Below are 14,787 nucleotides of genomic sequence, written 5' to 3'. Positions count from 1 at the left end.
CCAGATTAACTTGTCTCATTGCTTTTCCCCTTCCCCCCACACTCTATCTCAATATAGTACCCACAGTAGTTTCATTTCAAAACAGAAGTGAGATCAGGTCACTCATCTACTCATAACATTCTGGTGGCCTCCCACTTCTCCCGAAGTACAAGCGAAGGCTTGGATGGGCTATGAGGTGGTACACACTGTTCTTGTGCCTGTCTGACTTTATTTCCTACCACTCTCCTGCCTTCTCACTCAGCTCTAGCCTTCTTCTTTCCATTGCCTGAACAACTCAGACAGACTTCTGTTGTAGCCCTTTGCACTGGATGTTCACTGTATCCTCAGATAGCTCAGTGGTTCATTCCTTCACCTGCAGTGCTAAGATCTCACCTTCTCAAAATATCCTAACCTGACTTCTCATTTAAAATTGTAAGCCCTGCCCTCTCATCAGCACTCCTGATTTTCCTTACCCTGACATGCTATTTCTAACCAGTTATCATGATCTAGTATAATGAATAATGTATGTATTTATTGCATTTGCCACCTATTATGTTTCTTTCCATTAAAAGGTAGGTGCCACCATGGCAGGGACTTTTGTCCCTTTGATTTACTAATTAATGTGCAGTACCCAGAAGAGCACAGTACATAGGTAGGCATGAAATAACTATTTGTGGAATGGATATTGGGCCTACAATCAGATGGTGCTGAAAAGATGCTGCCCTTTTAGGTTGGCCATGAATTTGATAGTTTCTCAGTTCCACCTGGCCCCTTTTATTCCTCTGGCTGGCTGGTCCCTGCAGACTTGAGTTTGTGACACTTCTATTGTCCCTGCCTCTCATCATTGACTTCCTGGTATCATATTAATCTTTTCATCAGAATAGTACTCAAAAAAAAAATAAACAAAACAAACAACAACAGATATTATAAATGCAGTCTGTGAAATCACCCGTTATTCTTCTCTTTTCCTCCTGAAAGACAATCCCTCCCTTTGCACATAGTACAAACTCGATAAATAATTATGGACTAAAATGTTCATTTGGCATTTCTGTCAAATGTTTCCTCTCTCCTTTCCCCCCAAATCTACCACTGCCAGTTGCTGACCACCATGTAGTAAAGCCCTGCTTCTATCTTCTCTGGTATCTTCCAGACATACCACAATAAGTGTCATCCTTTCTGATGACTTCGGTGATCACCAAAGGGTACCGATGCATTGCTGCTCTTAGGCCAGAAAATTCTAAGGGCCTATTTTGAGGGTGGAGACTTCAGAGCTGCCTAGTACTGTGTTCTAAACACCTAAACAGAACTGACACATCATTCGGGAAGCTCCTCTTTCTGTCTGGTAAGGGTAAAAATGTTAACTTTGTAGCTAAATGTTCACATTGTTCAAGATGTTTCCATCATTGCCTAAAACCTGATTGAGGCAATGCATTTGTTGCCTAAATAAGTAAACTTATTTACTTATTGATCAGAAGGCAAACTTCTGATCAATCTCAGAAGCTAAAAAGCCTTTGGTCTTTCCTATTTGGATTCTGTTCAGTTTTACCCTTCAATGACATGACTCATCCTAAACATCATCTTAACATGTAAGCCCCTCATTGTTTTTAGGAGATGGAAGAATGGATTTTTTAATAAAAATTCCTTCAGGAAAAGGATAATTTGATCTGACAGTTTTCCACAGCTGGCACCATATTACACAGCTAGTACAGGACAGCTGAATTGCCACTGTGTATGCTGGGGTGTGGCAGAATGATACTGGGCTAGATAAGAGAGGGAGGTCATAGAGGGTGCCTGGGAAGGATTTCTATATATCAGGTTTTTGTAATTTCATGAAGTGGCTCATATAGTTGAAAGCTTAATGTTATTTCCCACCACTGTCTATAAAGTATAAAATAGAAAAAAATTACAAGAATCCATGGGAATAAAAAATTCCTCCAGGAATGTTTCCTCTTTTTCACCTTATGTAAAACTTACCATCCCTCCTCCCCAAATAGTAAATGCACAATGGCAAACACACAGTAATGCACAATGGCAAACACATAGTAATGCACAATGGCAAACACATAGTAATGCACAATGGCAAACACATTGTTTCCAACTAATGGTGGCTGCTATTTTTGTAAAGATGTGGGACTGCTCATGAGCAGAGCCGTCTGTCTGATGGCTGGGCAAAGGCACTGGGCCTGAAAAGTGTGTCTTAAGAACTCCTGCCTGTTTTATAATTTGTATAGGATCTTCCTAGCCCTAAGTAGCTAGGTCTATGCTGCTTGTGGAGAGAAAAAAACAGGGGCTGGGGAAAAAAGGGCTGGACAGAAATACAACAGCATTATCTTTGGACAACTTCCTAAGAAAAAAATGAATATGGATTTATGGGGCGGGAGGTTGTCCTATCCCCAAAGTCTTCCTGTATATTTTAAAAAATGATGGGGGGGGGGGGGCGCGGCAGTATTTAGCAGTTTTTGTCTTGACTAACACCTAATAATATTGTACTCCCAAATTCACTGTCATTTCATGTTAGTAAGATCACATTCAGAGTTATGCTTAAAATTTGAAACCTTATCCAGATATCTTATATTTAAAAACCATCATCCTTTGGTAAAACTTGCTCTGTTATACTCAGAAGCATCCCATTTTTTCAGTTGTGCTATGCTGGAACAGCCAGTTACCTTTTCTTTGGAGGGCAGGCCAAAACTCCTGATCAATTTACCAGTGGATCTTCATCTGCTGTGACTGTGTAAGTGCTTTCTTCTTAATTCTGTTCAGATCTACAAACAGAGAAAAGGGGCAAAGGGATGAAATGAGAGGTAAAGCTAACTAGAAATCTACAATCTCATTAGTTACCTGATGTTCCAAAATTATTATGTGTGCTTTGACTGTCAAAGTGTTAAAATTTGAGGCACTTTAGAAGTTTCACAATAAATGTAATTCAGGTTGTTTTTTTTTTTTTACAATGACCTTAATTGGCTATATTTACAGTAAACTAAGAACAAATACTATTCAGTATGTACAGAGAGAAGGCACCTGGGGCTTAGTCATTGTGCATAATTTGCCACTAATGAGTTTTCAATTAATTTTTAAAATGGCTATTCAGAAAGCCTGCTCCTATGAAACCTGTCAGAACCACAGATTTAAAAACACGCACACACTGAATGAGATTATTATTTGGAGAGCTCGCTCTGTCCTTTATCATCTAACAGTTTATAAAAGCAATTCATAATACTACAAACAAGAAACAAAAAATCAAACCATCTTCCTAAGAAGCACAAGAAAATTGTGTTCCATTATCTACATATTTTTGTGCATATATGTACATGAACATTTCAAGTAGAAGGGGGCTACTATTCAAGTTATTGTAATTTAGGAAGGATCACTGAGTTAAGGAGTCAAGGAACTGGAAATTAACAAACCAGAGTTAGAAATTTAACTGGATTTCAAGTTTGACTTGCAGAAGAAGAGAGAGAACAACAAATATGGGCAATGACACAGCTATGGAGCAGATACTGAAGCATAAAACAGCACAAGGCAGGCTGATTTCACATGAAAAATTCACCAGCAACATACTTCTCTTCTGACAATACTCACTGGCTATCATCAAGTTATGTGACAGGATTATTGCTTTGATCAACTTTTACGTATTTTCGTAACTCTGAGATGGTAAGTCAAATATTTCCATGGTGTGGGATACTAATAAAGCATCTCGGAAAGTTAAGTGTTTTGAACATTCACTAGTAATTATCTTTGTTGGCTTTTAAGTTATTCCTGGATCATATCCTTCCACTCTCCTTTTTTTAGACAGTTTTTTTATTCACCCACAAAATGTTATTCAGTAATGTAATCACTCATTAAAGTGATCATTCCTACAATCTTTAAAAGCCGGGTGTGTTTCTCTTCTCTGGATTTGTATTTCCTTCCCAGTCTCCCATCTTTTAAAAATTTTCTCTGATTTCTATTTTAGTGTTTCTTTTCTGCCTTATTTGCAATAAAACCCACTATCTTAATATATCTGTCCTGACACAAAATTCATTTCTTTGCATCCTAAACAATGACTAGCTACGCAACAATCACTCAAAGGAAGCTACAAATTACCAGGAAAAAGACGGCCAATAAAGATGTTATGTGTTAGAGATAACCATTCACCTCACTGACGGTGATTCCTTCAGAGTACACTTGAGGTGGAGATGGAACAAAACCGGCATCAGATTAGACTGTGTGCTTGATCTTATTTCACTGGGTCAAGCTATTTTTCAGTTTTCCATCAGGACATTCCAGCTATATCTCCAAAGCATCCAAGGAAGCCATCAGATTTTCGGTACTATGAAATTTTCCCCAAGACAGTACTTGCCATAAAAAAATTCACTACATCCAGTCCACATACCTTAAAAATGCTTTAAAGGAAACCCTATTCTTAGAGGAAAATGGTAGTGGCAGTTACTAAAAATAAGCATTTAAAAATAGTAACTTCTTTACTTAGAGGAAAGGGGTCAGAAACCTTTCTTTCATAGGGGAAAAAACTACCATATGTTTGTATATATTCTTTCATTTTATCTTCACCATGACACTGCTCAAAAGAGCTGTTACTATAATTTCAATTCTGCTAGTGAACAAACAGACTAAGAGAACTCATAATTTGCTCAAGATTACCCAGCAAATAAATGGTTTGAAATTGGAACTAGGATGGAAGCCTTTGGTGATATTTAGTTCCCCTTGCAGTACAACAAACTGCCTAAACTTCATTTTGTTTTGAAAAGGGAAAGATAAATAGTTCGAAAGGAAGACTGGGGAGCATGGCCTAAGAATAGAAACATGAAATCTGATAGCTTTTATTTATTCACTACCTACTATGTAACTAGCATTCAATAAATACAAATTTTTAAGATTTTTTTTAAATGATAGAGATGGGACAGAAGGAAACAAGAAAAAAAGGACATAACTTGAATGTTCTCCAAAATCATGAAAGGATAAATTTATTTTTTGGGGGTTGGGGGCGCGAGTGGGTGAAACTGTAGAAGATGCCACTCTTTCAAAGTTACTGTCTAGCCCATGGTGACTCTTCTTCTCAGCACTATGTAATCCTCAGCTTCATGCCAAGTCATATTTGTACTATCGGACTCCAAACTGCTCCCATTTTAGCCAAAGCTGGACACATGACCCAAAGTGAGATTCAACTTGTTTCCCTTGGAACTAGAAATTGGAATGAAGAGGGTCTATCCTGGTCTAGGCTGCAAGCACCCCCCTGTGCTCTCAGTCTACAGGAAAGAACCAGTCAGAAAAGAGAAAAGAATAAATGTGCTGCTCAGAGCAAATATGGCCCAAGAGGCTACCTAGCTCTTACAGAAGAGAACAGAAAATAGTTTCTGCCTGGCATTCTAGGTCTTTCCTCTCCCAAGTCTAGTCCCCAGAGACCCAAGCATTTCCTTCCTTAGACTTCCAAGAATTCTCTGGACCTGTAGGGATAGTGGCCCCCTTCTTCTGAACTTAAATCTTTTCCAATTAATTTCTGATAACTGCAATAATAATCTTGCTCAAGACAGTTAAAACTTTTGTATTGAAACAATAAAAGGGCAGATATCACTAGAACTTTTAACAAAAGATCCAGTGCCCAAAGCTTCAGAAAAATCCTCTCATGCCCTTTAAACAAAGAAAAGCCCACACTATTACATGAGCAGCATGATATCAACTTTTAGAGAGAAAATGACTTATTTTCTAGGAGTAACATCTCTATGTCATTTTAGGACTCTGAGAGCTTTGTTGCAATTTATGGCATAATCTGGAATGTTCTTGTTATATAACAGTCTATAAAAATTAGGCAAAAGCCTACTAACCATAATAAAGAAAAAAAAAAGATGGCTAAACTGAGCAGTCTTGTTTTGAAGCACAACAGTACAAACTTTATTTTTATTTCTGAAACTTTCTTAAGTTCTAAGCAAACCATGGAGCTTTAATGTGAGAATGGCACCCTGGGTGCTTAGAAAGGCATGAAAAGGAAGAAAGAAATCTAGAGAGGTAGGCCCTACAAGGAGGGCTACACAAGTTTTGACTTGATTCTGTCTTCTAAGTTAGAGCTGACGGAAGGCTAACTCCTACCTTTCCATTCTATGTGTGAAACGACTGAAAACCAAGGGGGGTTCACATAAGCTGGTCTCTTTATTTAATAAACCACCTTAAGTGTGTGCTCCCTGACAGGTACTGTGCCTGGCACAGGAATCAGCAGTATGTCCAGGTGAGCCACCTAACTCTTTGTGCTATGCATTTCTCTCTACTCTTTGACCCTCACTGCAAATAGAAAGTCCAGAGGCCTAAAATAGTTCACTTTTTTGTTTCTTCAGTGATCCCAGGGGGAAAAAAAAAAGAAATGTGTTGCTCATATTTAAAAGGTGGAAAGATTCACATAAAATTTCATATTCCATTTTCTCTTGGAATGTCCAAAAATCTGCTTGGGGACAACCAGGTGATGCTGTGTCCTGTGCAGCCTTTTGTCCTTGGGCATGTACTTTCTAAGGCACCCACCTTTCTGCATCATTTATTTTCTTGCCAGGCCTATCTCCTATAGAGAGTCAAGTTTGTGGCTCAAGTTTGTCAGCCTGTTGTTTTCCTAAGTTTCTTCTCCCAAATGAAAAACCATGAATTAAAAAGAATTTGTTTTTCTTTTCATTGATTCTAGAAAGAGGGAGAGAAATATTGATGTGAGAGAAAAACATTGATCAGTTGTCTCTTGCACACCCCGAACCTGGGACCCGGCCCACAACCCAGGCATGTGCCCTGATGAACTGGCAACTTTGCAGTTTGTAGGATGATGCCCAATGAACCGAGCCACACAGGCCAGGGTGAAAAACCACAAATTTTAAACTCAGGTTACTTGTCAGCGATAGCAATGTTCTACAGAAATCTGAATTAATGGGGTCCCTAGTTTACTCACATCCCCCCTACCCAAGTTCTACTTTGCTTTTATCCTGGACAGCTTTCTCCCTTGCAAAGCAAATTTATGAATGAACCTCTATATTCCACACAACCTGTCTTTTCAATCATGCTACTGGGTATCTCTACCACGATTTCAATCGTGCCCCGTCTTTGAAGCCCAGCTGGAGTTTCTACACCTAATGAACTACAGGTACTGCTCTCAGGGCCACTCCACTGAACAAATGAGAGTTTGAAAACAGCTGGTAAAGAGGAAGGTGAAACCATTTACAAGGAAGAACTATAACACCTCTGGAGTAGGTTTCATGAATACATTTTAGTCCCTGCAGTCAGTCTTAGCACTTTCCTGACCCTGCATGAAATTCCTCACACTCTTATCATTTTTAAAGGAGCCTCCATTTTCTGACAGCTTCTACATATCTGCACATACCCACATCTGTCTTCTATCCAAAGGGCTCGATACTGCCATCCTGCAGTCCCTTCACCATCTAGGGTCGCACACCTCAAGTCCTCTCTCCCAGGCTTCACTGAGGTTAACTGGGCTCTTTCTCCTTTTAGTTCAGGGGTTGGCAAGCCATTTCCCCATCAACTGTGACTACAGCACACTATTTCATCATTAGCCGAACAGAGAACCAAACATATGATAAAGTTCCCAGCAGTTCTTTAATCTTTATGCCAAAATCTTTTTCAATTCAGTATATTTTCAGGTTGATTTACAAAAGCACATGACAGTAAGAGTAGTAGCAGCTGATGTGTACTAAGCATTTACTATGTGCCTGGTGTTAACCCATGTATTATCTCACTTAATCCTCCCAGGTCTATGATACAGGAACTATTACTACATACCTTTAACAGAGAGAAAACTGAGGCTTGTGAGATGAGGCCAATAAGGAGCAGAAGTGAGGCAGTATAGACCTGAGCTTAAAACCATTTCTCCTACTGTCACTCACCCCAACAATCCCTACCTCTATTCCTCCACACCTACTGTTCCCACCATCTTGAACTCCTTTGTTCCCACCTTGTAAGTAACTCACATCCAGCCTTGAAAACCTAGCTCAGATGAAATATCTTCAGGTCAACACATTTATCTCCCAAAGTGGACTTCTTAGAGGCAGAGTCTACATTTCATTTCATCCTTGTATCCCCAGGTCTTGACATGGTAAGTATTAATATATGCCTACTGAATAGAATTGAATTAAGTGGAATGACATGCTTTGATAGCAATGCTCACTAAGGTTAACATGTGTCTGGGGTGGGATGTACTTGCCTTGTTAAGGACTTGTAATTAAGCCTGAACAATAAGTAGCTGTTCTGGCATTTACTCTCACTTGTCCTAGCCAAACTCTCCTACAATCCTCAACTGTGAGGAACGGGGAGCAGGGGTAAGAGGTAAATTAAAGTGCAGTGCTTTTGTCCTCTTATTAGGAGAATTGAGTTTGGTGGAGTTGACTGAGGGGAGGGGAGCCTGGCAGGTAGAGAAGTCTTCTCTGTCAATATTGTGCCAGAACATTAATCTCCTACTGGCCTGGAGTTGCAGAATTCTAAAATTCATACGAATATCCTCAGCTGAGTCATTCTTTACTGGTCCTTTAAAAAAGATGTCAAATAAATGAATAGCTAGTAAGCATTCAGCTCAGGGGCCAGGCTTATAAATAAAACTACCAATAATGATAACAACTTAGTCCCTGAGTATTTACTTTGTGCTAGACCCCGTGTATAGAACTTCACATGCACTGTCTTATTTAACCTTCAACACAACTCTATGATGAATATTTTTAAGTGAGGAAATGGAGGGCTATAGCAGTTAAATGGCTTATAGGGAAGACAGTGGCTGGTGGATTAAACGTGTAATTTGATTAGTAATGCTTGCAGTACTTAAAAAAAAATTCTTCTACTTTACCTTTTTAAATAATGCCACTTAAAGTTAGGCTGGAAACCTATTACAAATTTCACTTCTCTGAAAGATTCAAGAAAGATCTCTCCTATTAAGTCTTTCTAAATGTTATTTGTGATAGAGATTGCCATTGCTTACCTACATCCACATTCTTATCTTTCAGAGCACACAATTAGACTAAATTTTCCAGTATTCATTGCAGTAAGGTATAGCAACATGACGGAATCCTAAAATGTGAAGATAAAGTTTGGAAGCCACTTCTGCGCCTGGCCCATGCAAATCTCATTGTCTTTTTCTTTAGTCTCTCTGCTGGTCAAGTAGAGACGGCTTCAAGCTCCTAGAGGTGGACAGAGCCACAAAATTTCACCCCTGAATGACTGGATGAAGCAAGAGTCTCTGTGACAATCCATGATAAGCTATGACTTGAGTGAGAAATAAACATGTATTGCATTAAGCTACTGAGGTTTTGGGTAGCAATGAAAGTCTGCCTACCCCAATACAGTACTATGTTGTTCTAATTACCATCAAAATTTTCATCATCAATAGCACAGCTTTAATTTATTGAAGGTGTACTATTAGCATTATATTAAGTCTTTACATACATATTTTATTCATTTCTCACTATGAGATAGACATTACCTACATTTTGCAGGTGACAAAATCAAGGATCAGAGATCAATAATTGTTTCCTACTCTGAACATTTACAGCATTTACAATCTCAAAGATTTATTTGATAATTATGGGTTGCTATTTTATACATGTTGCATTGATAGGTTAAGTAGTTTTCACTCTTGTAGTTAGATGATTTTTCTTGTACTTGTAACTTCTTTTCCTCAATTAAATAGAAAGCTGTTAAAAAAAGGGGTAGGCCTTACATCTCTAGATTTCATGTTACTCACATATCATCTCATGAATAAACAAATTACTTAACAAGTACATATTTTTAAAATTATACATATGTTATATATTTTAAAAATTATATTACATATTATATACATATACATATGTATGATATACACATACATATGTATGTTATATATTATATTATACACATATAAATATGGATATTATTACATATTATATACATACACATATATATGTATATAATATATATATACATTGTGTTTGGGGCAATAAAACTCTTAAATAAACCTATCAAGAAAATTGGCCTATTTGTTAGGAAGAGTTAGTACTGGTGTGCTGTTTATTTCAGATCTATGACTTAATGATTATCATTTGTGCAGTTTTTCAATATTGTAGTTACATGTATGAATGTACATAAACATTTAGAACAGTGTCTGACAGACATCCAGTGACCAATAAATGATAATATCCCTTTTCTTACATCCTAATAGCTACTTAAAATATAAATATACGCTGCTTGAATAAAACAAAGATGATCAATAGAAAGATGTTAAACCCATAAATAGAGGCTGATTTTAATTACAAAGAATATATTCCTATTTGAAACAAAAACCATTTAAAATGTAGGGGCCATAGCCAAATGAAGACCAGTTGTCAGTCACACAGTTACAAGATGAACCCATGCGTAAGAATCTGTCCTGACACAATCTTCAGGAACACAAATTCTGGGCAAGACTACGAGCCAGGGCTCACACCCTCTTCTTCACTGCTAGTTGAGGTGCGGAATGGTGCTGTGGGATTCAGTTCTGTAGGTCCAGCCACGTGGGATTCCCTGAAACCCTGATGATATTTGTAGTGAAATACTAAGATGCCCTCCTACAGCTCCTTAAGAATTTTTTATATTTTGTTAGAAAACAACACACTGTCATCTGAGAAAGATTTGTTCCTTCTGAGGCTTTCTGTTCCCAGTCCTCATCTACCCACAGGGCTCCATTTCCTACTCAAGACATTGAAAGAATCTGATTAACAGGCTGCAGACACAGGCGTTTACATGGTAACATTTCTTACTAACCACATATAACAATTCTGTGACGTGATCTTTACATTAACTAATTAATGTAACTATTTCAATTGCTGTTCATTTAAATATGTTCCAAAAAGTCTCTCTTCTTGAAGAGTTCTTTTACTTTATTTGGTATACTTTAAGTACACATTTAGACATCTTGTTCATACTCAGTAATCAATTGTAATACCTACTTTGTTGACAGGCTTTTCCTGAGGTGATTTTCCCTTTAACTTCATGGTTTCAGCCCTCGCGGCAGGCAATAAGGTTAATGCTATAATCAGATATTATATTGGCACATATGACTTTAGTGGCTGTTCAAATATAGCAACACAGAGTATGAAACACCCAAGCTAGAAAAACACCGGTGGGAAAATTAGTGAATCAAATTCTGGATAACAACTTCTTTAAAAAATAAATATTCTTTAAAAATGTTTAACATAAATAGTCTTTTAAAGTAAAATTCTTTTTAAAATTCCAAGTGAAAAAAGCAAATCTCAAAAGATCACATTTATGTAACATTCCCCAAATGACAAAATTATAGAGTTGGAGGACAGATTAGCAGCTGCCAGGAGTTAGGGGCTGTGAGGATAACAGGAATGACTGTGACTATAGAGGGGTAGCAAGGAGGAGATTACTGCAGTAATGCAACAGCTCTGTATCTTGATTATGGTAGTGGTTACAAGAATCTACACAAGATAAAATGACATAAAATTACACACATATTTCCTGCCAATGTCAATTTCCTGGTTTTGATATTGTACTATACTTAGGTAAGAGGTAATCACTGGGAGAAACTAGAGAGTAACCAGGACCTCTTTGTACTATCTTTGCAACTTCCCATGAATCTAAAATGATTGTAAAATAAAAAGTTAAAATTAGCTAAAAGTATATTGTATTATAAACATTTCACAGAATAATGTATTCAATCTATAAGATTAAATAACACCAAAACCTTTGCAAATAAATGTTCTATGACTTTCCATTTTGTATACAGATAAATTGCCAATTATCTTGATACAGCCAAGGAGAGTGGAAACGGACTAGAGCACAGTAGGTGTTGCTGTCAGGATGCTGACTGTTCATGACAATGTCACCCATGGGGACCACATTAGCAGCCAATATATGAATGCCTTACAAAGGGTAAGTAGCATACAATGTGTAAAAATAAAAACGTATATTTAGAGACTTCCTATATCTTAAAATCTGTAAGATTTAGCCATTAAAAGAACTATGGAACAGTATTCTTTAAACATAACATGAAAAATAAAACATATTTTGTGATTTCTATATGCTAATCGAGATTCCACTGAGCATACAATTATATATAATTAGCAACATATATTAATTAGATTTATATGATTATCAAAAAATAGATTTTTTTTTTAAATAGACACATGGCAATATTTTCTACAATCCAACCATCTCTCTGGCTAAATTAATATAAACTATTGCAATATGCAGGTGATAAAAAAGAGGCAAAAAAGAATTCTAGAAGCTGGGAGATGCAAATTAAACAGTGTAAGTTATTTTCACTAGAGCTTTAGACAGAGATCTTTTTTTAAAATCACTGATTAATATATAAACATTCTGAGACTACTTCAAAAACATAAATCCCTGATTCCCTGTATCTCACACCTAAGCTGCTCAACACTGGTTCATTGTGACTCAGAATCTAAAGAGAGGTTGGCAGCACTGATACATACCTTCCTGTTCACTCCTTTCTTGCAGTGATGCAATTTGACCTACATTCCCAGTGCCCATTGAAACTTCTTAGGAGGGGAAGAGAAGAGTTTTTTATTAATGCTACCCTCTGATTAACTAGGACAGCAAATGCCACTCAAGGGACTGCTACTGGGCAGAAGCAAAAAGGGAAAAGTCATGCCAGCAGGAAACTGCATAGGAGAACATTTAGAAATACTGTGCTCTGTGATTCTGCAGGCAAACTGCCATGGCTTTACAGGACAGCAGCGAGGAAGAGCTGCCCCACTTCTACATCATAATCTGTCCAGAACACCAAGCACTGCTTTATTTACCCATACTTCAGGCTCCCAGCATGATGAAAATTAAACTTGAACCATAGACTTGTCTTTACCATCACTTTTTTAAAATAAAATTTTAATTTTAGAATGGTTTTATGTTTACAGGGAAGTTAAGATTATTCAGAATTCCTATATGCCCTGCACTTGGTTTTCCCTATCATTAACCCTTTACATTAATAATTGCTACATTTGTCACAGCTAATGAACCAATATTGACACATTATTATTAACTGAAGTCCATACTTCAAATTTCCTTAGTTTTTGCCTAATTTTTTTTTTCCGGTTCCAGGATGCCTTCCAGGATCCCACATTATATTTATCTGTCAGATCTCCTTACTCCTCCTCTAGGCTCTAACAGTTTCTCTAGACTGTACCTTTTTGATGACCTTGACAACAGTTTTGAGGAGTACTGTTGGGTATTTTGTAGGAAGTCTCCAATTGTTTGTCAATAGTTTTCTCATGATTATAACAGGATTATAGAACAGGAAGGAAGATCACAGAGGTAGCCATTTTCTTTCTTTCTTTTTTTTTTTTTAAAGATAGAAGGATTTTCTTTATTAATGACCCCAAATGTATGTTAGGTACAAGAGTTTTGAACTCAAATACTTAGGAGAAAACAAGTTAAGACTGCATTATCCTGCAACTTATTATCTAACATACTGCAAAGCAAAAGAGCTTGGAAGGAGAGTAGAAGGAAAGAAGAGTAAAGGAGGGAAGATAAAGGGAAGGAATTAAGTTGATCAAGTGGATTTTTCTTTATTCTTTTTCTTTATTTTTAATTTTTGGGAACTATTAAGTCCTTGCAAGTACAGCTCATTTCTGCAGATTATTTTCCAAAGTGTATAAAATGGAACCAAAATGGAGAATCCCTTAATGAAGAGGTGCAACATTAAAAGCTACGATTATTCAGTAGCAAGTCTTCCACCCTTCAGTTGCCAGCTGCTTCCTCTTCCTGTTCCCAAGAGTTAGCAGGATGAAAACATCTTCCCCATGGTTGTTTTCATTTCTTTTTTCTCAGCATCTGAGCATGTATGTTCAGTACCTTGAGGACATCAGATGTTTTTGCCTGCATATGTGTGTGAATATAGGTCTTAGAGCACTTGATGTGGTAGTGCAGGTTGTTCGGGAACATGTGGATCAGGTTGATGATGTTGTCTTGAGCACTGGTATTGTTGTAGTAAGGGAATATCATGAAGGTAATATAGCCAGTGTTTTCACCCAAAGCAGCATTGGTGTTTTTCAGCTCCAGAAGAGGTTCCCTGTGGCTAAAGAGGACCTGTGGGGCTATGTGGCTGGCTCTGCATCCTTCTTTGAACTCCTGCATGAACACCTTTCCAATGACCACACTGTCACCATCCTTAAATACTGTGCTGAAGACTACTGTGACTCTGTCCTTTTTAGATTCAACATACATGGTCTCATCATCTCTATAATGGATGACTGCCCTATTTGTGCCTTCCTTGCCCTCTTCTTGGAACTGGGGAAATTTCTCAATGACAGAGGCAAAATGATTTCATTTCAACATGCCAACCTGATGCACAATGGAATCCTTGGATGCAGGCAGATTTTCAAGGTCATGTAACAAAAAGACATTGTATCCTGATTCTGGATTTACCAACTTACTCCTGTGCAGTCTCTTCAGTAACTCATCAGCACCATGTGCATGAAGTTCCTTGTATAATTTCAAAGAAATACTGACCACCACTTTTGTTTTGTCTCCATTAGGATCTGCAATACGATAGAGGACCCCATCAAAATTTGCAAATGTTACTTCTACTGCTTCTGGTTTCCTGACGCGGCATTCTCGAACTTGAGTGTGAGCATCTTCTCAATAATGCAGTTGTTCGCCTCCAGCAGGATCATGGCAGTGGCTGACCCCAGAAGCCTGAATCTGCCTACCATGCCCCCACTGCTGCTGCTGCTGCTTCACCCACAAAACCAGTCCCCACCCAGCCCACAGCTCTAGCCAGCCATTTCTGCTCTCAAAACCACTTCCACTCCCCGCAGCCATTTTCATTACATCATATCA

At 37.7% G+C, this 14,787-nt stretch overlaps 1 protein-coding gene and 1 pseudogene across 2 annotated transcripts in view; both read right to left on the bottom strand.

The window, feature by feature from the left end:
* ATXN7 (ataxin 7) overlaps positions 1 to 14,787 on the bottom strand; it is a 134,864-nt gene that overhangs the window by 101,967 nt on the left and 18,110 nt on the right. For both annotated transcript variants that reach the window (XM_054595909.1, XM_054595910.1), the window contains exon 2: positions 2,646 to 2,744. The gene's annotated coding sequence lies outside the window, so the exon portion shown is untranslated. The remainder of the gene's footprint in view (positions 1 to 2,645; positions 2,745 to 14,787) is intronic.
* On the bottom strand, positions 13,691 to 14,691 carry LOC129088526 (actin-related protein 2/3 complex subunit 2-like; annotated as a pseudogene).

This window comes from Pteronotus mesoamericanus, unplaced genomic scaffold, assembly GCF_021234165.1.
Source record: "Pteronotus mesoamericanus isolate MK-2021 breed Mesoamerican mustached bat unplaced genomic scaffold, CSHL_Meso_final scaffold_54, whole genome shotgun sequence".
Taxonomy (NCBI): Eukaryota; Metazoa; Chordata; class Mammalia; order Chiroptera; family Mormoopidae; genus Pteronotus; species Pteronotus mesoamericanus.
Note: the sequence above shows the minus strand (reverse complement) of the source record. Positions and strands in the feature narration are given on the sequence as shown.